The sequence below is a fragment of the Macrobrachium rosenbergii genome, chromosome 19 (genome assembly GCF_040412425.1).
Source record: "Macrobrachium rosenbergii isolate ZJJX-2024 chromosome 19, ASM4041242v1, whole genome shotgun sequence".
NCBI lineage: Eukaryota > Metazoa > Arthropoda > Malacostraca > Decapoda > Palaemonidae > Macrobrachium > Macrobrachium rosenbergii.
The window spans coordinates 4,326,657-4,351,656 of record NC_089759.1 but is presented as its reverse complement, the minus strand read 5'-3'; positions in this window follow the sequence as shown (position 1 = coordinate 4,351,656).

Genomic DNA, 25,000 nt, shown 5'->3' with positions numbered 1-25,000 from the left:
GTATTCTCCAAGTTAGGATTGAATAGAGAATTTAGAACAAAGGCCAACCACTGGGACCTGTTAGGTTATTCAGCGCTGAGAGGGAAATTGACAGTAAAACTTTTGAAAGGTGTAACAGGAGGAAAACCTCAAAGCAGTTGCATTATGAATCAATTGTTAGGAGTGGGTGGAAAGTAAGATGGAAGAAAGAGAATATGAACGGAGGCACCGTAAAAGGAACGAAAGGGGTTGCAGCTAGGGGCCGAAGGCACGCTGTAAAGAACCTTAAGTAATGCTATATTACATTCTATATTCCAGTCCTTTCATTCCTTTTACTGTAACTCCGTTCATGTATTCTTTCTTCCATTTACTTTCCACCCTCTCCTAGCATTTATTTCTTAGTGCAGCTGCTTTGAATATTTTCCCCTGTTATATTGGTAAAACCTTCTGCTCTCAGTTTCCCTTTCATCGCAGAATGACCTCACAGGTCGCAGCGCTTGGCCTTTGGCGTAAATGGGTATTCTAATTCCTATGGCAAGCAGAAAAACACGGACATCTGTAGACTCTCGAAAAGAAATTTATCCTGAAAGATGGCTAACGCTTTGATCTGATAAGTTCAAAGAACCTGTAATATTCAGAGCACATCTGCTGTATTCCGCTTGGTACTGTAACACGGCTAAAAAAGGAATCACTTTTTTTTTGTCATCGCTACTTCCATTAACAAAAGTGAAAGAAAATTTCAAAGGTTTATTTCTATTTGGTATTAAATGCGTGTTTTCTTTTTCTTCACAGGCCATTAGAATACTTATATTTTTTTCTTTTTAGAATACTTGCATTTTTATCTTTAGAATACATTTTTTCTTTTTAGAATACTGACTTTTTTCTTTTTAAAGACATTTTTATTTTTAGAATACAGTTTTTCTCTTTAGAATACTTATATTATTTTCTATTTAGAATGCTTACATTTTTTTCTTTTTAGAGTACTTACATTTTTTTTTTTAGAATACTTACATTTTTTCTTTTTAGAATTCTTAAATTTTCTTATTTTTAGAATACATTTTTTTCTTTTACTGTCCATTAGATGCATTTATGAATTCAATCTTTTATTTCTCGGTTTTCTGTAATTTCCTTTATCAGTAATTTTTTTTTCAGAACCGTTCCCAGACATTTACATGTAAACAGTTTCTTTGTGAGATATATCAACTTGGCGTATTGTGCGTAAGAGCTCCATGGCAATACTTAGCTTAAATGAATATTTGCGTAAATATGACGCTTTCCGATGCTTCATTTATAAACGACTAAAATCATTTCACGAATATCACTATCATCAATTGTATTTTTTGCTGTTAAAGGGGAAATTGTCAGCAGTAATCAAAAGACAGACTGGCCAATGTCTGTACTGGTGTTTGTATGAGTCTGCGTATTTACATTCATGTTGTATAGTGTATGCAAGGTCCTTCAGGTATACTCAGAGTATATTCCAAGGACCTTGAATGTATGAAGTGTTTTATGTGTGTTGTATGTCTTTGTGTGTATTTTTAAGTTTGTGCAACCTATTCACATACCTAAACTTTTATTATTGTTGTTGTTCAGAAGATGAGCCCATCTCATATGGAACAAGCTCGCCAAAGGGGCCATTGACTTGAAATTCAAGCTTCCAAAGAATTTTATGGTGTTCATTAGAAATGAAGTAACAGAAGGGAAGGGGAAATATAAAAGAGTTTTGTATACGAGAGTTTCACGTTGAGAGGACTTCATATACCATGACCGGTTTGAAACAAGTAAATAATGCACCGAAGTGTCTTCCGCGCAATCGAGTTTTCTGTACAGCCACTACAGCGTATAATCAAGGCCACCGAAAATGGATCTATCTTCTGGTGGTCTCGGCATAGTGCTGTATGAGCCGCGATCCTTGAAACTTTAACCACGGCCCGGTGGTGGCATATCGTTGCCAGAAGCACGAGTATGGTTAACTTTCACCTGAAATAAAATGAAAACTACTGAGTCTAGAGGGCTGAAATTTGGTATGTTTGATGACCGGAGGGTGGATGATCAACATACCAATTTGCAGCCCTGTAGCCTCAATAGTTTTTAAGATCTGAGGGCGGACAGAAAAAGTACGGACAGGATAAAGTGCGGACGGGCAGGCAAAGCCGGCACAATGATATTCTTTTACAGAAAACTAAAAAGGATTCCCAATATCAGTTTATCCTTTTCGCATAATTATCTTCAAACCAAGAGTCATCTGTTCAAACCGCTATACTAATCACTTAAAGAGGGCGGTCTTTGTCGCTTGCAGAACGCCTTTGTCACCAAAGACTGGTTCTAGTGTCTCTCTCTCTCCAGCCTTTCTTCTTTATTAAGAAAGATACATCTTCTTTTGTTCCTTTATGCCTGTGTTATTTTGATGTGCCTGTTTCATATTGGTAGTTTCTTCATTTTATTTTTCAGCCGTTTCCTTTAATTCTTCATGTATTTTAATGGTTTGCTCCTCTCTCTCTCTCTCTCTCTCTCTCTCTCTCTCTCTCTCTCTCTCTCTCTCTCTCTCTCGTTTTATCGGATGGTTTATTCATTCTTGCATTCCAAGAACTCTTCATTTTCCTTTTTCCTCCTACCATCTGTCTTTCCATTCCCCTTTCCTCCGGCTCCGTCTTTTTCGTTCTCTTTCCTTTCTTCGCCCTCCTCCTCCTCCTTCTCCTCCACTTCCACCCCCTCCACATCCTCCTCCTCCTCCCCCTCCTCCTCCTCCTCCTCCTCCTCCTCCTCCACCCACCTGAGTTTTTCCCCCGGGGGTCCACAAGAACCGGGAAGCCACACTGTTTCCACCCGAGTGACGGCTCCTGACTTGGCACTTCCGACAACTGCCACTGGGACCCCAAAACTCGACCTCATCAGCGGCCACAATACCGTCCTTAATCACCGGGGCACTAAGGGCCATTTCACCCCCGAGGCCCCGGCGCCCACATATGTCCGTATGACCCCGCGGTCTTAATGCATAGTGGGGGCAAGGGGGGGCGACGACGCCGTATAGCGATATACCTAATTACGAGTTAATTTTGTTGCGGCGTTGTATGGAAGAAGCCTCCGTGGTCCTTCCAGGCTTTCCTCTGGAAGGAAGAAGAAGAGGAAGAAGAGGAGGAGGACTTGTTTCCTCTGGGTCCCCTAGAAGAAACGTCTTCGGAAGGCCTAGGGAGGCGAAGAAGGACGAAGAAGAAGAAGCCTCCTCCTCCTCCTGCTCCTCCGTCATCTCCTCCTCCTGAAAGGGGTGAGTGGTGGGGGGGATAATATCTGGTGAAAGCCATCGGAAGCACCTTCCCAGGGATGATGTTAACCTCTGAAGGAGTTCCAGGAGGCTGTAGGGAGGGAGGAGGGGAGGGAAGGGAGAGCTCTCTCAAACCCTCCCTCCCTCACTCCCTCCCTTCCAGGTTCCAGGCCCTGGACGGTCGAAAAGGCACCGGGCCGGAACACATCTCCTTTTAGAGGCCCTTATCCATTCTCCTCCTCCTCCTCCTCCACTTCTTCCTCCCTACCTCCTCCTCCTCCGCCTCCTCCTCCTCCTCCTCCAGCTCTCACTCCTCCTCCAAATCTCTGCCTGACCCCTCCCCTCAACCACCATCACTGTGGTCAACTGCCAATATTCTAAGGTCTGTGATAATAATGTTTGGAGTTTGATATTTTCCGTCGTCAGTTATTCCTCGATGTTATTTCTTTATATATATAAATTCTTTCGGCTTTCTATAATGTGTAATCCGGCTTTCTATAATCTGTAATCCGTCGACGGATTGCAGGGGCCAGATGGCGATCAGCTGAAGAGTCGATAAAAGAGAAGAATTAAAGAGCAATCGAGCAGCAATCGACCGTTCTCGAAGCCTCCCCAGCGCTATCGGTTCTCGATAATGATGATGATGATGATGATGATAACGAAGATTGCCCGGCGATTGTGAGTGATGGTTCCCAGGTCATGATTGCTACTGTACAATCCGCCAAATAATGTCGGGGAATTTTCTAAACATACCGACGTCAATTCTTGTATTTTCTCGTATTTTCCTTTTTTCTCGAATCTCTTTTTGCCCAAAGGCCATTGAAGGATTTTTTTTTATTAATAGTTTGTGTATATTTGCATTGATTCCCCGAGGCTCTTACGAATAATTCAAGTCTTATTTAAATAATTTTTAGTCTCTCATATAATTGGGGGTTGACTTAGAACCAGGTCACCATGATTTAGCGAATTGTTTTATTTTCTTTTTCTCAGCACGGGTTCAAGAAACTGCTTGCTGTTTTTATTAGTTTTCTGTAAAAGAAAACTGTTGTGCCGGCTTTGTCTGTCCGTCCACACTTTTTTCCGTCCGCACTTTTTTCTGTCCCCCTTCAGATCTTAAAAACTACTGAGGCTAGAGGGCTGCAAATTGGTTTGTTGATCATCCACCCTCCAGTCATCAGACATACCAAATTGCAGCCCTCTAGCCTAAGTAGTTTTTATTTTATTTAAGGTTAAGGTTAGCCATATTCATGCGTCTAGCAACGATATAGGCCAGGCCACCACCGGGCCGTAGTTAAAGTTTCATGGGCCGCGGCTCATACAGCATTATACCGAGACCACCGAAAGATAGATCTATTTTCGGTGGCCTTGATTATATGCTGTAGCGGCTGTACAGAAAAATCGATTGCGCCGAAGAAACTTTGGCGCATTTTTTACTTGTCTATTTATTTTTTTACGGGACGCTGAAATTTCCTTGTGAATTAAGCGTAAATGGAAACAAACTCCTTGTTTTCGTCAGTAGTCTGTAAATGCTTCAACTACATGGAGTAAAATCAATGAAGAAGAATTTGAAATGCAATGAAGTTTTCCAAAGAGAAAATTTGATATTTTTCAAGGGGAAATTTGATATTTTCCGAGGGAAAATTTGATATTTTTCAAGGGAAAATTTGATATATTCCGAAGGAAAATTTGATATATTCCGAGGGAAAATTTGATATATTCTAAAGGAAAATCTGATATATATATATATATATATATATATATATATATATATATATATATATATATATATATATATATATATTCAAAGGAAATTTCATATCTTCCAAGGAAAATCTGATATATTCCAAAGGAAAATTTGATATCTTCCAAGGGAAAATTTTATATATTCCAAGGGAAACTTTGATATCTTCCAAAGGAAAATTTTATATATTTTAAGAGAAAATTTGATATCTTCCAAGGGAAAATTTTATATCTTCCAAGGGAAAATTTGATACCTTCCAAGGGAAAATTTGATATCTTCCAAGGGAAAATTTGATATCTTCCATGGAAAGTTTTATATCTTCCAAGGGAAAATTTGATATATTCCAAGGGAAAATTTGATATCTTCTAAGGGAAAATTTTATATATTCCAAGGGAAATTTTCATATATTCCAAGAGAAAATTTGATATATTCCAAGGGAAAATCTGATGTATATTTATTCCAAAGGAAAATTTGATATCTTCCGAGGGAAAATCTGATATATTCCAAAGGAAAATTTGATATCTTCCAAGGGAAATTTTGATATATTCCAAGGGAAACTTTGATATCTTCCAAGAGAAATTTTGATATATTCTAAGAGAAAATTTTATATCTTCCAAGGGAAAATTTGATATCTTCCAAGGTAAAATTTGATACCTTTCAAGGGAAAATTTGATATCTTCCAAGGGAAAATTTGATATCTCCCAAGGGAAAATTTGATATGGTCTAAGGGAAAATTTTATATCTTCCAAGGGAAAATTTTATATACTCCAAGTGAAAATTTGATATATTCCAAGGGAAAATTTTATATCTTCCAAGGGAAAATTTTTTCATATTTTCCAAGGGAAAATTTTATATCATCTAAGGGAAAATTTTATATCTTCCAAGGAAAACTGTGATATATTCCAAAGAAAAATTTGATGTCTTCCATGGAGAGATTTGATGTTTCCCAAGGGAAAATTTTGTATCTTACAAGGGAAAATTTTATATTTTCCAGGGGAATATTTGATATTTTCCAAGGGAAAATTTGATAGGACTTTGCACTGTTTAAACGCCTCCTTTGCGCTCTCGCGCGTTTGTGTGCATACACAAGAGTGTGAGTTTGGCGTAGGAGTGTTTATTGCATTAATTTACGAAAGAAAGTTCTATTTATACTTACTCGTTTCTTAATCAATTTTATTTTTCTCTTATGTTTAATTTAACTTTACTTTTATTCACATTTTCTCACTTTTTGCTGTTTCCTTATATATATATATATATATATATATATATATATATATATATATATATATATATATATATATATATATATATATATATTGTGATGGGTCGTTTTACCACCACAACATACACTTGTATAATTATCAATACTAGTATTCACTAACCAGAATACGAAATTCACAGTAAGTGAAATCGCATCACAAGACAATCAACCAATGTGTGCAAAACCAATTTTGGGGTGAAAATAAACACTAAGAAAAAATAACAATTTTAATACATAAAGAAATAGACAGAAATGACGCCTGAACCACTAGATACAATAATTATAATGAAAAACAATTACGCTTAATATAAAAAAAACACTTACCCAATTAATAAATAGAAAAACAACACATTCAAACGCAATATGGAGGGCCCAGAAAGGAGGAGAAGTTCAAAAAGAATGAATAACCTAGCCAAAATACAACACTAAAGTATTCAGAGGTGGTCCTTGTAACAAAGCCGTGATCTGGTTAAACTAAGGATCTCCACGTCTGGAGATTGAGACAGGGTGATGTCAAATTATGGGCCCAACTACGGCGCTGGCCTATACCTCCACCAATTCACAGGCCGTGATCCAACTGAGGCGTCTTGCTCAGCATGCAAACTAATAACAGTCCAAATACCGTACCGTTGGACAGAGAGGTCCCCTTGGCTATGGTAACTGAACCAAGGGCGTAGCAGGATAAATGAATAAATCCTCAAGCTGCTGAAGGTAGTGGATCCAAAATAATCCTAAGTTCAGGATGCCAACAACGTAGCAGTCAACAGCAGCGGCCAAAATCAAGTAGAAACGCCCAGGTCAAGGTTCAGAACACAATTGTCCACCACTTCATTCGGGACGTTGACAACCCCTCGGCCTCCTGGGGCGGAGGGGGTTGGGGAGCTGGGGAGAAAAGCCGTACACCCTCAAAACATGAAAGACAAAACGGTCGTTAGTGAAAACGTAAACACAAGAACCACCAGAGGAGGAAAACTAGCTAATACATTGTGACAATAATTTAACATTTAAAATTAAAGCTAAGACAAATCAACTAATTAAATAATGACAACAAGATGACACCTCCTCTCCCAAAAGATTTTTTTTCAAAAAAAAAAAAAAAAATTAAAGTAAATAATATTTCAAATTCAAATTTAAAAGTAAAATATAAAATAATCACTTATAACAAAAATAGTCAAACAACAGAAATAATGATTTCATAAAATCTGTGAAAAAAAAACAATTATATAATTAGAGCATGATACCAAAAACAAAATGAGGACAGGGTGGCAAAAGAACAAGGATGCAGCTCACAAGAAAGGCACTAACATAATATCAAGATTAACAAAATATCAAAAGTAACCCAATATCATACAATACAAATTCAAAATATTACACAATACAGAAAACCAACACCAAACCAATAGCTCCAAGGCTCTCACATAGGTACATAATCAAGAGCTACATTACACTCTTGAAAATGTGGCACAAATTTGAGTGCCTCTGACAAATTAATAGTAGGCGTCACCTCCCTGGTTGGGGAAGAGGGAGAGGAAACAGGATCCATTAAACGCATTTCCCTCTCAAACTGCCTCTCTCTCTCTCTTTCCTCTGCCCTACATTTTCTATATTAAACTCTATTGTTTTTAACTCAATTTGCTTATTCAAAACTCCACAGACACTTCCTCTTTGACTACCTTCATTTCCCCTCTGTCTTCACAGTTTTAACATAATCATATACCTTCAACAACAATAGGCCCTTCCTTACAGACGAATCAAATTCAATTTCCAAATGCTGAGCCACTTGCTCTAACTCAAGCCTATCAACTCTGCAGAGCCTTGCTTGCCACCCCTCTCCACTAGAAGCTCTAAAACATCAATAGTACACATTTTGCTCAATCAAACCTCAAAACAATACCCCAAAAAAATATCAAATCTGGAGGTGTAAAACTGTTGCCCAAAAATAAAACCCCCAGAATCAATTTTGCACACTAGTGAATACTTGCAGGAACAAAATATCCTGTCACGGTAGCCAGTTTGTGATGGGTCGTTTTACCACCACAACATACACTTGTATAATTATCCAATACTAGTATTCACTAACCAGAATACAGAAATTCACAGTAAGTGAAATCGCATCACAAGACAATCAACCAATGTGTGCAAAACCAATTTGGGGTGAAAATAAACACTAAGAAAAATAACTTAATTTTAATACATAAAGAAATAGACAGAAATGACGCCTGAACCACTAGATACAATAATTATAATGAAAAACAATTACGCTTAATATAAAAAAACACTTACCCAATTAATAAATAGAAAAACAACACATTCAAACGCAATATGGAGGGCCCAGAAAGGAGGAGAAGTTCAAAAGAATGAATAACCTAGCCAAAATACAACACTAAAGTATTCAGAGGTGGTCCTTGTAACAAAGCCGTGATCTGGTTAAACTAAGGATCTCCACGTCTGGAGATTGAGACAGGGTGATGTCAAATTATGGGCCCAACTACGGCGCTGGCCTATACCTCCACCAATTCACAGGCCGTGATCCAACTGAGGCGTCTTGCTCAGCATGCAAACTAATAACAGTCCAAATACCGTACCGTTGGACAGAGAGGTCCCCTTGGCTATGGTAACTGAACCAAGGGCGTAGCAGGATAAATGAATAAATCCTCAAGCTGCTGAAGGTAGTGGATCCAAAATAATCCCTAAGTTCAGGATGCCAACAACGTAGCAGTCAACAGCAGCGGCCAAAATCAAGTAGAAACGCCCAGGTCAAGGTTCAGAACACAATTGTCCACCACTTCATTCGGGACGTTGACAGCCCCTCGGCCTCCTGGGGCGGAGGGGTTGGGGAGCTGGGGAGAAAAGCCGTACACCCTCAAAACATGAAAGACAAAACGGTCGTTAGTGAAAACGTAAACACAAGAACCACCAGAGGAGGAAAACTAGCTAATACATTGTGACAATAATTTAACATTTAAAATTAAAGCTAAGACAAATCAACTAATTAAATAATGACAACAAGATGACAATATATATATATATATATATATATATATATATATATATATATATATATATATATATATATATATATATATATATATATATATATATTTATATATATATATATATTGTATATTATATATATATATATATATATATATATATATATATATATATTATATATTATATTATATATATATATATATATATATATATATATATATATATATATATATATGTATGTATATATATATATATATATATATATATATATATATATATATATATATATATATATATATATGTATATATATATATATATATATATATATATATATATATATATATATATATATATATATATATATAAATATGTACGTATTGTATATATATATATATATATATATATATATATATATATATATATATATAATAATATATATATATATATATATATATATATATATATATATATATATATATATATATATATATATAGTTTTTAGATCTTCACGATATCGTATCTTTCTCTCGACAAATTTCTAGGTAGATACACAAATAGGTCATGCTAGTTACAAATTATAACCTTATCCAGATTCATTAGATTTTGGTGAAAGATGTGATTTGAGAACGAGTTTCAGTTATTGCCATGAAAACACAGATGAAATTCAACACAGAGACCGTGAAACTGGAGGAGATACTGACGGGAAACTGGAGGAGATATTGACGGGAAACTGGAGGAGTTTTGATGGGAAACTGAAGGAAATTTTGATGGGAGACTGGAGGAGATTTAGACGGGAAACTGGAGGAGATTTGTGCGTGAAAGTGGAGATGATTTGAACGAGAAACTGGAGATTTTGTAAGGAACCTGGTGGAGATATTCACGGGAAACTGGAGGAGATTTTGAGGGGAGTTTGAAGTAGATTTTGATGGGAAACGAAAGGAGCTACTGACGGGAAATTGGAGGAGATTTTGACAGGAAACTGGAGGAGATTTTGACAGGAAACTGGAGGAGATACTGAAGGGAAACTGGAGGAGATTTTGACAGGAAACTGGAGGAGATTTTGATGGGAAACCGGTGGAGATATTCACGGGAAACTGGAGGAGATTTTGATGGGAGATTGGAGGGGATTTTGATGGGAAACGGGAGGAGATACTGACAGGAAATTGGGGGGAGATTTTGACAGGAAACTGGAGGAGATTTTGACAGGAAACTGGAGGAGATTTTGATAGGAAACTGGAGGAGATACTGACGGGAAAATGGGGGAGATTTTGACAGGAAACAGGAGGAGATTTTGATGGGAAACTGGAGGAGATTTTTATGGGAAACTGGAGGAGATACTGACGGGAAACTGGAGGAGATTTTGATGGAAACTGGAGGAGATTTTGATGGAAACTGGAGGAGATTTTGATGGGAGACTAGAGGAGATTTAGACGGGAAACTGGAGGAGATTTGGGCGTGAAAGTGGAGGTGATATTGGACGAGAAACTGTAGATTTTGTCGGGAAACTGTTGGAGATATTCACGGGAAACTGGAGGAGATTTTGATGGGAGATTGGAGGAGATTTTGATGGGAAATGGGAGGAGATACTGACGGGAAATTGGAGGAGATTTTGACAGGAAATCGGAGGAGATTTTGACAGGAAACTGGAGGAGATTGTGATATGAAACTGGAGAAGATACTGACGGGAAACTGGAGGAGATTTTGATAGGAAACCGGAGGAGATTTTGATGGGAAACTGGAAGAGATACTGACGGGAAACTGGAGGAGATTTTGATGGGAAACTGGAGGAGATACTGACAGGAAACTGGAGGAGATTTTGAAAGGAAACTGGAGGAGATTTTGATGGGAAACTGGAGAAGATTTTGACAGGAAACTGAAGGAGGTTTTGATGGGAAACTGGAGGAGATACTGACGGGAAACTGGAGGAGATTTTGATGGGAAACTGGAAGAGATACTGACACGAAACTGGAGGAGATTTTGATGGGAAACTGGAGGAGATTTTGATGGGAAACTGGCGGAGATACTGGCGGGAAATTGGAGGAGATTTTGAAAGGAGACTGGATAAGATTTTATTGGGAAATTGGAGGAGATTTTGACAGGAAACTGGAGGAGATTTTAATGGGAAGTTGGAGGAGATTTTGACAGGAAACTCAAGGAGATTTTAATGGGAAATTGGAGGAGATTTTGACAGCAAACTGGAGGAGATTTTAATGGGAAGTTGGAGGAGATTTGACAGGAAACTCAAGGAGATTTTAATGAGAAATTGGAGGAGATTTTGATAGGAAACTCAAGGAGATTTTAATGGGAAATTGGAGGAGATTTTGACAGGAAACTGGAAAGATTTTGACCGGAAGTTGGAGGAGATTTTGACGGGAAACTGGAGGAGTTATCCACGGGAAATTGGATTAGATTTTGACAGGGAACTGGAAGAGATTTTGACGGGAAACTGGAGGAGATTTTGATGGGAAACTGGAGGAGATACTCGCGGAGAATGGAAGAGATTTTAACAGGAAACTGGAGGAGATTTTGACGGGAAGTTGGAGGAGATTTTGACGGGAAACTGGAGGAGTTATTTACGGGAAATTGGATTAGATTTTGACAGGAAACTGAAGGAGATTTTAATGGGAAATTGGAGGAGATTTTGACAGGAAACTGGAGAAGATTTTGACAGGAAACTGGAAGAGATTTTGACGGGAAGTTGGAGGAGATTTTGACCGGAAACTGGAGGAGTTATTCACGGGAAATGTGAGGAGATTTTGACAGGGAAACCGAAAGAGATTTTAATGGGAAATTGGAGGAGATTTTCATAGCAAACTGGAGGAGACTTTAATGTGAAATTGGAGGAGATTTTGACAGAAACTGAAGGAGATTTTAATGGGAAATTGGAGGAGATTTTGACAGGAAACTGGAGGAGATTTTGACAGGAAACTGGAGGAGATTTTTATGGATAACTGGAGGAGATACTCTGGGATACTGGAGGAGATTTTAACAGGAAACTGGAGGAGATTTTGACGGGAAGTTGGAAGAGATGTTGACGGGAAACTTGAGGAGTTATTCACGAGAAATTGGAGGAGATTTTGACAGGAAACTGAAAGAGATTTTAATGGGAAATTGGAGGAGATTTTGACAGCGAACTAGAGGAGATTTTAATGGGAAATTGGACGAGATTTAGACAAGAAACTGGAGGAGATTTTGACAGGAAACTTGGGGAGATTTTGATTGGAAACTTGAGGAGACACTGACGGAAAATTCGACGAGATTTTGACATGAAACTGGAGGAGATTTTGACAGGAAACTGGAGGAGATTTTGATGGGAAACTGGTGGAGATACTGACGGGAAATTGGAGGAGATTTTGGCAGGAAACTGGAGGAGTTATTCACGGGAAATTAGAGGATATTTTGATAGGAAACTGAAGGAGATTTTGACGGGAAATCGGAGGAGATTTTGATGGGAAACTGAAGGAGATTTTGACGGGAAACTGGAGGAGATTTTGACTGGAAGCTGTAGGAGACTTTGATGGAAGACTGGATGACGTTTTGATGGGAAAATATAGGAGATATGGATGGTAAGCTTGAGGAGATATGACGGCTGAATGGACGGAGGCTTCTCACTCGTGGAAAGGCAAACAATAAATTGCCAGTCCATTTTTATATTCCAGATTTACTATGAATAAAATCGCCCAAGGCTCCCATATCAAGCACTTACGATGATATCGTCCCTTCATGTGCTAATCCAGAAATGCAATTAGTCGAAAATGAAAGGAATAAAGGAGGCAGATAAAAAGTGGTAAGAGAAAAAGATAATCCACACAGCCTGCGACATCATTGTCATCTGATGGCAGCATAAATTTCGATGGTAACCGAATGGAATTGCAAAACGGATTAGCATAATTGTGATAGCCAATACCCACTAAACACGGGGACACAGACACAGACAAACAGACAGACAGACGGGTGACAGATAGAGAGAGAGAAAGAGAGAGAGAGAGAGGCAAAGCCCGGCTCAGCGGCGAATTAACAGTAATGATAAACAGTAATGACGGCAACGAGGAGAGCGCCGCTACGCGAGTTTGTATACTAATCCTCCTGTAATGCAATTCTCGGGATGCAATGGAAATTGCGTCACGCTGTTTTTTTTTTATCATCATCATCCTACTGCTGCCGCGATTTCACGTCACTTGATTGAATGAATTACATTCCGGTGGCGATGCGGCGAGTTGCTCTATTGATCTATAATTGTATATTTATGGATAAATACAAACTTGATATATCATAATGGAGTTTCGAGAGATGCGTCACTGTGGAATTTTCAGCGATATTCTGCTGTTCTCATTTTTTGTTGGGGGTTTGGGGGGGAGGGAGAGGGATGGCCAGTGCGTTTCCTTTTGCGGTTGGCACTTCGGTTTTCGTTGGTTTTCCTGTTCGCTAGCTTGTTAGTTCGGTAATTCGTTTAGTTTGTTAGTTCGGTAATTCGGTACTTTTGCTAGTTCGGTAATAAATTACTTTTTTAGTTCAATTTTTCGTTGTTTTATTTGCTTGGTAATTCGTTGCTTTGTTATTTTTAGTGATTCGGTACTTTGTTAGTTCGGTAATTCTTTACTTTGTTCGCTCAGCAACTCGGTACTTTGTTAGTTCGGTAATTCGGTACTTTGTTAGTTTGGTAATTCGGTACTTATTAGTTCGGTAATTCGGTACTTTGTTAGCTTGGCAATTCGGTACTTTGTTAGTTCAGCAGCTCGGTACTTTGTTAGTTCGGTAATTCGGTACTTTGTTAGTTTGGTAATTCGGTACTTTGTTAGTTCAGCAACTCGGTACTTTGTTAGTTCAGCAACTCGGTACTTTGTTAGTCCAGTGATTAGTTACTTTCTTAGTTCAGCAACTCGGTACTTTGTTAGTTAAGGAACTCGGTACTTTGTTAGTTAAGGAACTCAGTACTTTGTTATTTCAGCAACTCGGTACTTTGTTAGTTCAGTGATTCGTTACTTTCTTAGTTCAGCAACTCGGTACTTTGTTAGTTTGTTATTCTAGTAACTAGTTACCTAGTTAACTCGGTAATTTGTTACTCTGCTATTCCGGTAATTTGTTACATTTGGTGAAGAGATGTCTGTTAGCAAATCTTTTGACACACATGTATGTATGTATATGTGTATATATATATATATATATATATATATATATATATATATATATATATATATATATATATATATATATATACATACATATATATACATATATATATATACATAGATATATGTATGTATACATATATATATATATATATATATATATATATATATATAAATAATATATATATATATATATATATATATATATATATAGAGAGAGAGATAGAGAGAGAGAGAGAGAGAGAGAGAGAGAGAGAGAGAGAGAGAGAGAGAGAACGGACGAATGAGCAAGTATGATTCAGCAAATGCTTGACGACTTTGTAAAGTCGTAAGTGAACGCACTGTCTATGGAGGGGAAAGATGGCCGAATAAAGAGCAATTTTACGAGTACAAGAGTAGCTCATTCACACTTACACCACTTCATTGCGCTCTCTTTATCGTCTTTTTTTTTTTTTTTTTACTCACAGTAGAAAATGGTTCGATATGTTTGGGTAGATTTTGTCTGTATGCTTCACTGGACTGCCGGATAGTTAGTCAGTTACTTTTACGAGATTATTCACAGTTGTGGTCGTTCTGTGGAAGTCTTTTACAAAGACCATACTGTTATACAGAGTGTGATAGTCACTTTGACCAATTACTGGGGTTTATCTTACGTCTGTTATTCCCGTTATAATTACTATTGCTAGTTGAGTTACTTATCTCATCTTGTTCAAATATTTTACGCTGTCACTATTATTATTATTATTATTATTATTATTATTATTACTACTGAGCATCACCTAGATGGTTTACATCCTGTGAGGTCTTACAATCCCTAGGAAATATCTCTCTCTCTCTCTCTCTCTCTCTCTCTCTCTCTCTCTCTCTCTCTCTCTCTCTCTCTCTCTCTCTCTTTATTGAACACAGATTTAGTGCCTTGGTGGTCAGTTGACTGTGGTGGGTCAAAGTGGGATATATAAACACCTATCAATTTATGTTATAATGTCTTAAATTTTGAGATTTTTTTTATTTGAAAATTGTCATAAATGTCAAATGTTGAACTTGCAATTTTCATGATGGACTGTTTTATGTTGATTTAAAAATTCTTTGTAAGAAAAATAGAAAAATAAAAAAAAAGACAAAATCTTCGAGTTCAAAATTCTGTTTAAACTAACAGATGCTCGCTATCGCTCGCATTTGCTAGTTTCCATATCCGTACCATACCCATACCCATACCCATACCCATACCAATATCATGCCCATACCCATGCCCATATCTGTACCATACCCATGCCCATACCCACACCTATACCCATACCCATACCCATGCCAATACCCATGCCCATACCTATACCCATACCCATACCCAAACCATACCTAGGGGAAAGAGGAGGGGAGGGGAGGGGGAAGTGGGAGGAGTGGGACAAATATACACATACACACACACACACACAGAAAGGCAGCCAAGGAAATTAATATAATAGATAGTGGCTTGGGTGTCTACACTCTCATTCCTTTTGCTTTGCAATTCTCCTGTCACTTTCGCAGTTGACTGCTGTTCCATTTCGCACATTCGGGTAACTGGCTCTATTCTGCTTCCTCGCAATTTGAATGTTATGTGATTAATTCGTATCTTAGAGAGGTTTTCATATTGTCGGATAGGGAATACACGAGAAGAATTACAGATTAAAAATTACATAAATAACAAGAGTTACCATAGACTGATATAATAGTGTCAGTTACCAGCGACTGTCAAAGTACCGAGTTACTTATCTAACAAAGCGAAGATTTACCGAAATAACAACGGTAACACAATAATTGATAATTTATTATCATTTTGATCTGTTTTGTCTTCTTTCTTATATTTTCTATTATCTTCTGTGCTTTCTTTCTGATGAACGCCATAATATTCTTTGGAAGCTTTTTGAATTCCAAGTCAATGGCCCCTGTGGTGGACTCGTTCCATATGAATAGGGTTCATTTCCTGAATAATAATAATAATAATAATAATAATAATAATAATAATAATAATAATAATAATAATAATAATGTTATTTCAGTAAATAGTCTTTGTTTATTTTTAATCAGTTTACTTAAGGGTTTTGATAATGCATCCACTGGACAAACTTTGTTGTTGCCATGAAAATTACAGTAATAGAAAATTACAGTAATAGAACATTTTAAATTTAAGGTAAGAAAAACGGGGAAAAAAATTTCAGATTAGAGGCATTTTCCACGACGGACCCACAAAGCAGACGATAGAGAGAGAGAGAGAGAGAGAGAGAGAGAGAGAGAGAGAGAGAGAGAGAGAGAGAGAGAGGCGTTCCATCTCGCCATTTCCGCCCGGCTCGAAGTCGCGATGATTTAATGTGGCTGGCTCTGGATTCATAATATTCCCATAAAGTAATGTAATAATATAGTCCCCCCCTTTCCACATCCATCTCTTAGGCTGCCATATAAATCCTTGGAAGCAGCCAATTTTTGCCACCATCTGAAAAGGACTTGACCTGAGTCTCTGATCATGAAAAATGCAGCCTAATTCACTTTTATGAATCGCACGAAGAAGAAGAAGAAGAAGAAGAAGAAGAAGAAGAAGAAGAAGAAGAAGAAGAAGAAGAAGAAGAAGTCAGGAGGCGCGCAGTCGATCATAAATTTGGATTCGATTCCATTACCTCCGACCGCTGCTGGCCCAGATTCCGCCTTCTTCTCCCGGTCGGTGGATTTCCCCCGCCCCCCTCCCCCCCAACTCTTTCTGGGTTGCGCTATTCCGAGCCGTTCTATCCCTCCCTATCCCTATCCCCACCCCCTGTGCTTACTGCGTTTGTTTATCTTTCGGTTTCGAACGATAGATCGCAGAGAGAAACCATTGTGGTGGGTTTTATGTGTGATCGAAACCTCCTCCTCCTCCGTCGGCACGGTTGTGGAGGAGGAGGAGGGGGAGGGGGGGGATTCATAAGAGGGGCGGAAATCTCCATAAAGCCGTAAATTCCATGTTTTCCTGTATAATTCAGACCTAATGCGCTCAGATCAAGCGTGGAGACCCACGGGAAATGGGGAGATGGGGGCGAAATGGCTGTAGCGAAAGATGGCGATGGGTTTTGAAAGGGTGAATCAATGGAGAGGAGCGATTTAAAGAAAGGCCGGGAAGAAATGGAGATGCGGGGAAGAGAGGGAGGCGCAAGGAGAACGGAGAAGGGGGAAATTGCAAAGGCGGAGCAATAAAATGATAAGATTTAACCCCTGAGGATTACTCCTTAATCCTGATGGAAGAACGATTTATTTCCTACGGTGACGATGATACTGAAAGTGTAATGAGGAATTATTAGTTACCGTCCGTAAAAAAATCTTTTCGTGGGGAAACAGAAAACAAGTAAAAAATGCGCCAAAGTTTCTTCGGCGCAATCGAGTTTTCTGCACAGCGTATAATGCTATGTGAAACTCAGCCACAGTTCGGTGGTGGCCGCAGCCACGGCCCATGAAACTCAACCACGGCCCGGTGGTGGTCTGCGTTCTTGGTACCTATAGCGGTTCCAGAAGTACGGTTTTGGCTAAATTTAACCTTAAATAAAATAAAAACCACTGAGGTTAGAGGGCTGCAATTTAGTGTGTTTGATGACTGTAGCGTGGATGATCAACATACCAATTTGCAGCCCTCTAGCTCAGTAGTTTTTAAGATCTGAGGGCTGACAGAAAAAGTGCGGACAGAAAAAAGTGCGGCGGACAAAGCCGGCACAACAGTTTTCTTTTACAGAAAACTAAAACTGGTTTTTATATAAATTTCTTGGGATTTTAATTTTTTGAATTATGGCTTTATTTTCCTGTCAATATTTTTATCTCTATTTTTCTGTTTACCTCTACATGAGCTGGCATGTACAGAGAGAGAGAGAGAGAGAGAGAGAGAGAGAGAGAGAGAGAGAGAGAGAGAGAGAGAGAGAGAGAGAGAGAGAGAGAGAGAGAGGGTTTACCATTCGGTGTTATTGTATGAACAAAAGATAATGATAATTTTGTTTCATTGTTTCAGTAGAGAATTTCTTTGCACGTTTTGGTAATCAATCTTTTTCATTTAATTTCATTTCATTGTTCTTCTTTACATTTTTATTCATTTAAAGTTCCCAATTACATTTGCAAATTGTCTCTGGCAGTTATATTCATTTAATTCATTACAGTAAAATGAAAGTTATCATGATCGTTTATGTATAAGGATAAGATTATTTTTCTTATTATTAAGGGGCCAAACGAACGACGTGGTTCCAAGGGCCACTCCCCTCCCCCTTGCCCCTCCCCTCCTCCCTTCTCCTCCTCCTCCTCTTCCTCCTCCTCCTCCTCCAAACGCTTCCTCGATACAAAAGATTCCTGGCCGAGGGGCGTCTTTCAATATCTGCTCCATTGTCGAAAGAGACTTCAGCCACCTTTATCTTCTTTCCTGTCGCCTTGACGTAATGAATTGAAAAATTATTGCTCTCCGAGACACGACCCCGATCTTAATGCCTCCGTGAAAGCGCCCGCCGAAGGTGGGATCAAGTGCCCAGGGGCATCAGAGGAGAAAATGTCGGCTGATGCCACGGGATTTTCACGCTCACCTGAAACATTGGGTTGACCTCCTGTTGTCCCGAACGCCAGGAGGATCCAACAGCTAAATATTAATGCCAGGTGTAAATCTAAGATATAACCGAAAGCGCCGAGCAATATTTTCTTATATTTGGACTCCTCCGCGTGATGATGAGTCTCCGTAAAACTCCCTTGATCAGCGATAGACGCCACTTTATGGCCTTTACGGACATTTCACATAAAGGTCGTAACCGCTGATCACGTGAAATATTTCGTATTAGTAGGCGGATAAATCTGGCCCTGGCTGCTAATGATGGCACGAAGGAGTGACACTCGCTGGAAGGAGGCGGGAGGACCCCTGGCCAGGGAGTCTGGGCGGGATCTCTTTCCAGGGCGGTCTGGGAGTGACACCAAGTGGAAGGTGGGAGGACAGCTTTCCAGGGGCCTCTGGAAGGAACCCCTGTCTAGAGAGTCTTCAAGGAACCCCTTTCCAAGGGGTCTGGAAGGGAACCCCGGTGACCCCTTTCATAGGGAGCTTGGAAGGAACCCCTTTCCAGGGAATCTAGAAGGGGGACGCAGTTCCAGGGAATCTGGAAGAGGAACCCTGTTCCTGGGAATATGGAAGGGAACCCAGTTCCAGGGAATGTGGAAGGGAACCCAGTTCCAGGGAATGTGGAAGGAAACCCAGTTCCAGGGAATCTGGAAGGGAACCCCTTTCCAGGGAATCTGGAAAGGTACCCCATTCCAGAGAATCTGGAAGGGAACCCCGTTCAGGGAATCTGGAGGGGACCCCCGTTCTAGGGAATCTGAAAGAGGAACCCAGTTCCATGGAATCTGGAAGGGAACCACCATCCCAGGGAATCTAGAAGGGAACCCCGTTTCAGGGAATCTGTAAGGGAAACCCCGTTCCAGGGAATCTGGAAGGGTACCCCATTCCAGGGAATCCGGAAGAGGAACCCCATTCCAGGGAATCTGAAAGGGGACCCCCGTTCCAGGGAATCTGGAAGGGAACCCCGTTCCAGGGAATCTGGAAGGGGGTCCCCAGTCCAGGGAATCTGGAAGAGGATCCCCATTCCAGGGAATCTGGAAGGGAACCCCATTCCAGGGAATCTGGAAGAGAACCCCATTCCAGGGAATCTGGAAGGGAACCCCATTCCAGGGAATCTGGAAGGGAACACCGTTCCAGGAAATCTGGAAGAGGACCCCCATTCCAGGGAATCTGGAAGAGGTACCCAGTTCCAGGGAATCTGGAAGGGTACCCCTTCCCAGGGGCCTCTTGAAGGACCGAGATCCTAGAACACTCATTAGAGATATTGTTTATGTAATTCCTTTGGGGATCCTGAGCCAAGGATACAAGACATATGGGAAGGATTAGCATTGAGAACAAACGAGCTTCCAGAGCGGAGAGAGAGAGAGAGAGAGAGAGAGAGAGAGAGAGAGAGAGAGAGAGAGAGAGAGAGAGAGAGAGAGAGAGAGAGCCGGGTTTCCGTAATCACTCATCGACCATTGAAATAAATGAGGTAAGAATTGAAACATTATGATTCTGTCTGACTGTTTGTGAACTTGATGGAATTATGAAGAATACGAATATAATCAGTAGAGTAATAATGGATGATAATAATTAAAATTTTTCATAAGCACTGCATTCCAATAAATCTTTATCTGTAATTGCTAAATTTATATATATATATATATATATATATATATATATATATATATATATATATATATATATATATATATATATGTATATATATATATATATATATATATATATATATATATATATATATATATATATACAGTATATAATATATATATGTATATATATATACTGTATATATATGTGTGTATGTATGTATGTGTGTATGTAATTATATATGTATATATGCACACGTGTATATATATATATATATATATATATATATATATATATATATATATATATATATATATATATATATATATATATATATATATATATATACGTATATTGTAACTGCATACACGTGCAGCATGTAATTCATCCACACAAACCAAATGTTTTTGTTCAATAATGAAAGCTGTAGCTAATATATCTATTAATCATACATTCATTAACTTGCTAAACTTTTTTTGCCTGCTTTACCAGCATATATAGATAGACCTTTTCAAACTTAATATCATACTTTTATGTTCTCAGTCTTTATTAGTCTTTAGTCATAAAAAATCAATTTAGTTAATTAAATATAATTGAAGCAACGGGGAAAAGAATTTTTTTTTAGATTATTATTATAAAGGAAGAGTCACTCTGGGTTGAGTCCTATGCAAATTTTCTTGCCAAATTAAGTTTTTCAGTAATTTTTTGTACACTAGTTTTTTTTTTTTTTTTGAACTCTAGCATTCTTCTTTTCAAATAATAATTTTCTTATAGAAGAAACATTTTTATTTTTCTGCAAAAGAAAACTATTGTGCCGGCGTTGTCTGTCCGTCCGCACTTTTTTCTGTCCGCACATTTTTCTGTCCGCACTTTTTCTGTCCGCCCTCAGATCTTAAAAACTACTGAGGCTAGAGGGCTGCAAATTGGTATGCTGATCATCCACCCTCCAATCGTCAAACATACCTAATTGCAGCCCTCTAGCCTCCTCGGTGGTTTTTATTTTAAAGGTTAAAGTTAACCATAATCGCGCTTCTGGCAACGATATAGGATAGGCCACCACCGGCCCGTGTTTAAAGTTTCATGGGCCGCGATTCATACAACATTATATCGAGACCACCGAAAGATAGATCTATTTTCGGTGGCCTTGATTGTACGCTGTAGCGGCTGTACCGAAAACTCGATTGCGCCGGAGAAACTTCGGTGCATTTTTTACTTGTTTTTCGTAAGTATATTTTCATGCCGTAAGTATACAGCTTATTTTCATACATTACACAGATTTTCATGGGAATAAATTTTCTGTTGATAAAATCTAGTTCATACAATTAGTGTTGTATTATAATACTTCATAATTGTCAATATCATATGCGACAGTAACATTTGTGTCGTTAAACAATTTTCACAAAATAAACATCCTGCAATCTCCGTAAAATGAACATTGCTAACTAATGTAAATATTGTAAATATTTTCCACAGAATAAGTATTTTGTAGTGAATATTTATCTTCATAAAATAAATACTGGTAACATATAAATATCGTTAGTAACTTCCTCAGACTAAACATCTTGCAATAGATATTTATCCTCATAAAATAAACATTTCTAACTAATATGAATATCGTGAATATTTTCCACAGAATAAACATCTTGCAATAAATATTTATATACACACAAAATAAATATTGCTAACTAATATAAATATTTTAAATAATTTCCACAGAATAAACATCCAGCAATAAATATTTATCTTCATAAAATAAACATTTGTAACAGATGTAAATATCGTGAATAATTTCCACAGAAATAAAATATTGCAATAAATATTTATCTTCATAAAATAAACATTGATAACTAACATGAATATCATGAATATTTTCTACAGAATAAACATTTTGCAATAAGTATTTGTCTTCATGAAATAAGTATTGCTGACTAATATAAATATTGTAAATAATTTCCACAGAATAAACATCTTACGATAAATATTCATCTTTATAAAATAAAAAGCTAACTAATATAAATATTGTAAATATTTTTCCCAGAATAAGCATCTTTCAATGAATATTTATCTTCATAAAATAAATATTGCTAATTAATATGAGTATCATTAGTAATTTCTACAGAAATAGAATCTTGCAATAAATATTAATCTTCGCAAAATAAATATCTGCAACCAAGATCAATTTCGTTAGTAATTTCCACAGAATAAAAATCTTGCTAATAAATATTTATCTCCATAAAATAAACATTGCTAACTACCATAAATATTGTAAATAATATCCACAGAATAAACATCTTGCAATAAATATTTATCTTCATAAAATAAATATTGCTGACTAATATAAATATTGCAAATAATTTCCACAGAATAAACATCCAGCGATAAATATTTATCTTCATAAAATAAACATTTCTAACTGATATAAATATCGTGAATATTTTCCCCAGCATAAACATCTTGCAATAAATAATTATCTACACTAAATAAATAGAAATCACCTAAAATAAATATCGTAGGTAATATCGTAAATAATATTACAGATTAAGCATCTTTTCCCGCAATGAACATCCGCTTTTCCAATCTCATCCTTAACCCACGTTACCTGGTGAGGGCACTTGATGAGAATTCCTATACCCCGACCCCCCTTAAAAATAAAGAAAAAAAAATAGGATCTGAATAATTTCACTACCTTTCTTCCATCTTCTCCATTAGCCAGACGGTTTTCCACTTTTAATACCCCATTAATTTTTTTTATGATATTTTCCTAAATAACCCGTCATTTTCATTTGGTCCCAAAAGACTTCCCGGGAATTGATGATAAGAGTCTCTGATTTGAGGTATTTGGGGAGTGACTCTCTCTCTCTCTCTCTCTCTCTCTCTCTCTCTCTCTCTCTCTCTCTCTCTCTCTCTCTCTCTCTCTGAAAAATATCTTGTGGATGGTCAGGAGATGGATGATTTAAAAGGCTTCAAATTATGGCGGTCTCATTACCTAGTCATTTATTAGAGAGACTTGGGGGAGACGTGGAGAGACGTACTTGTGTGTGTGTGTGTGTGTGTGTGTGTGTGTGCGCGCGCTCTTCGGGGTAGGGGTGGAAAATCTCTACAGGTCATATGAAACTCCTTCTACACTTTTACTCTACAGCTTTTAGTTTTCTGTAAAGGAAACTATTGTGCCGGGTTTGTCTGTCCGTCCGCACTTTATTCTGCCCGCACTTTTTCTGTCCGCACTTTTTTCTGTCCGCGCTTTTTTCTGTCTGCACTTTTTCTGTCCGCCCTCAGATCTTAAAAACTAGTGAGGCTAGAGGGCTGCAAATTGGTATGTTGATCATCCATCCTCCAATCATCAAACATGCGAAATCGCAGCCCTCTAGCTTTAGTAGTTTTAATTTTATTTACGGTTAAAGTTGGCCATAATCTTGCTTCTGGCAACGATATAGGATAGGCCACCACCGAGCCGTGGTTAAAGTTTCATTAGCAGCATTATAATGAGATCACCTAAAGATAGATCTATTTTCGGTTTCTTTGTTATATACTATAGCAGCTGTAAAGAAATCTCGATTGCGCCGAAGAAACTTGGGCGCATTTTTTACTTGTTTATATTTATGGACAGGAAAGCATCCATCCTGGTAAACACTTACAGATACCTATTGAAAAAGTCGACCAGGTATTTCTTTATAGTATCGACAATAAACAGTTTAAAATTATTTTTCTTGCTATAAGACTTGATGTAATTATATGATAAATCTTTCTTTATATATATGTTACTGTCAACATGCGTAATCAGTCATTACGCGAAATGCCTGAAATTTCAGTCAGATAGCGAAATGCACTTAGGGACATTTGATCCCCCAGGAGCTAGTATTAAACACGGCGAAATATATTTGACCCCCAGGGGCTTGTACTAAACACGGCGAAACAGTGTAGGTGACTCACTGTTTCGCCGTGTTTAGTGCTAGCTCCTGGGCGGATCAAATGTCCCTAAGTGCATTTCGCTATCTGACTGAAATTTCAGGCATTTCGCGTAATGACTGATTACGCATGTTGACTGTAACATATATATATATATATATATATATATATATATATATATATATATATATATATATATATATATATATATATATATATATATATATATATATATATATGTAATTCTAATAGCCACAATGCCTCTTAACTTCTCGAATTCTTCTTTTTTTTTGGATATGCTTGTAACTACGAAGCCGTGACATCCAAACACAAGAAATTGAAGAGACTTGTGATTTGCCGGTCGCGGGAGACGAACCCGGGTCACCTTAACCACAAGGAGGCCACGTTGCCGACCTGACCACGAGAAGGATAAAAGTCTATTACCTGTCGTACATATATATACCTGTCGTTGTCAGATGTATTTATTAGAGCTGGAATAGACCCATCCTCACCATCGTAGCCAAGTGGGCAATCGTTTTTATTGCTTTTTTAGGCTGAAAT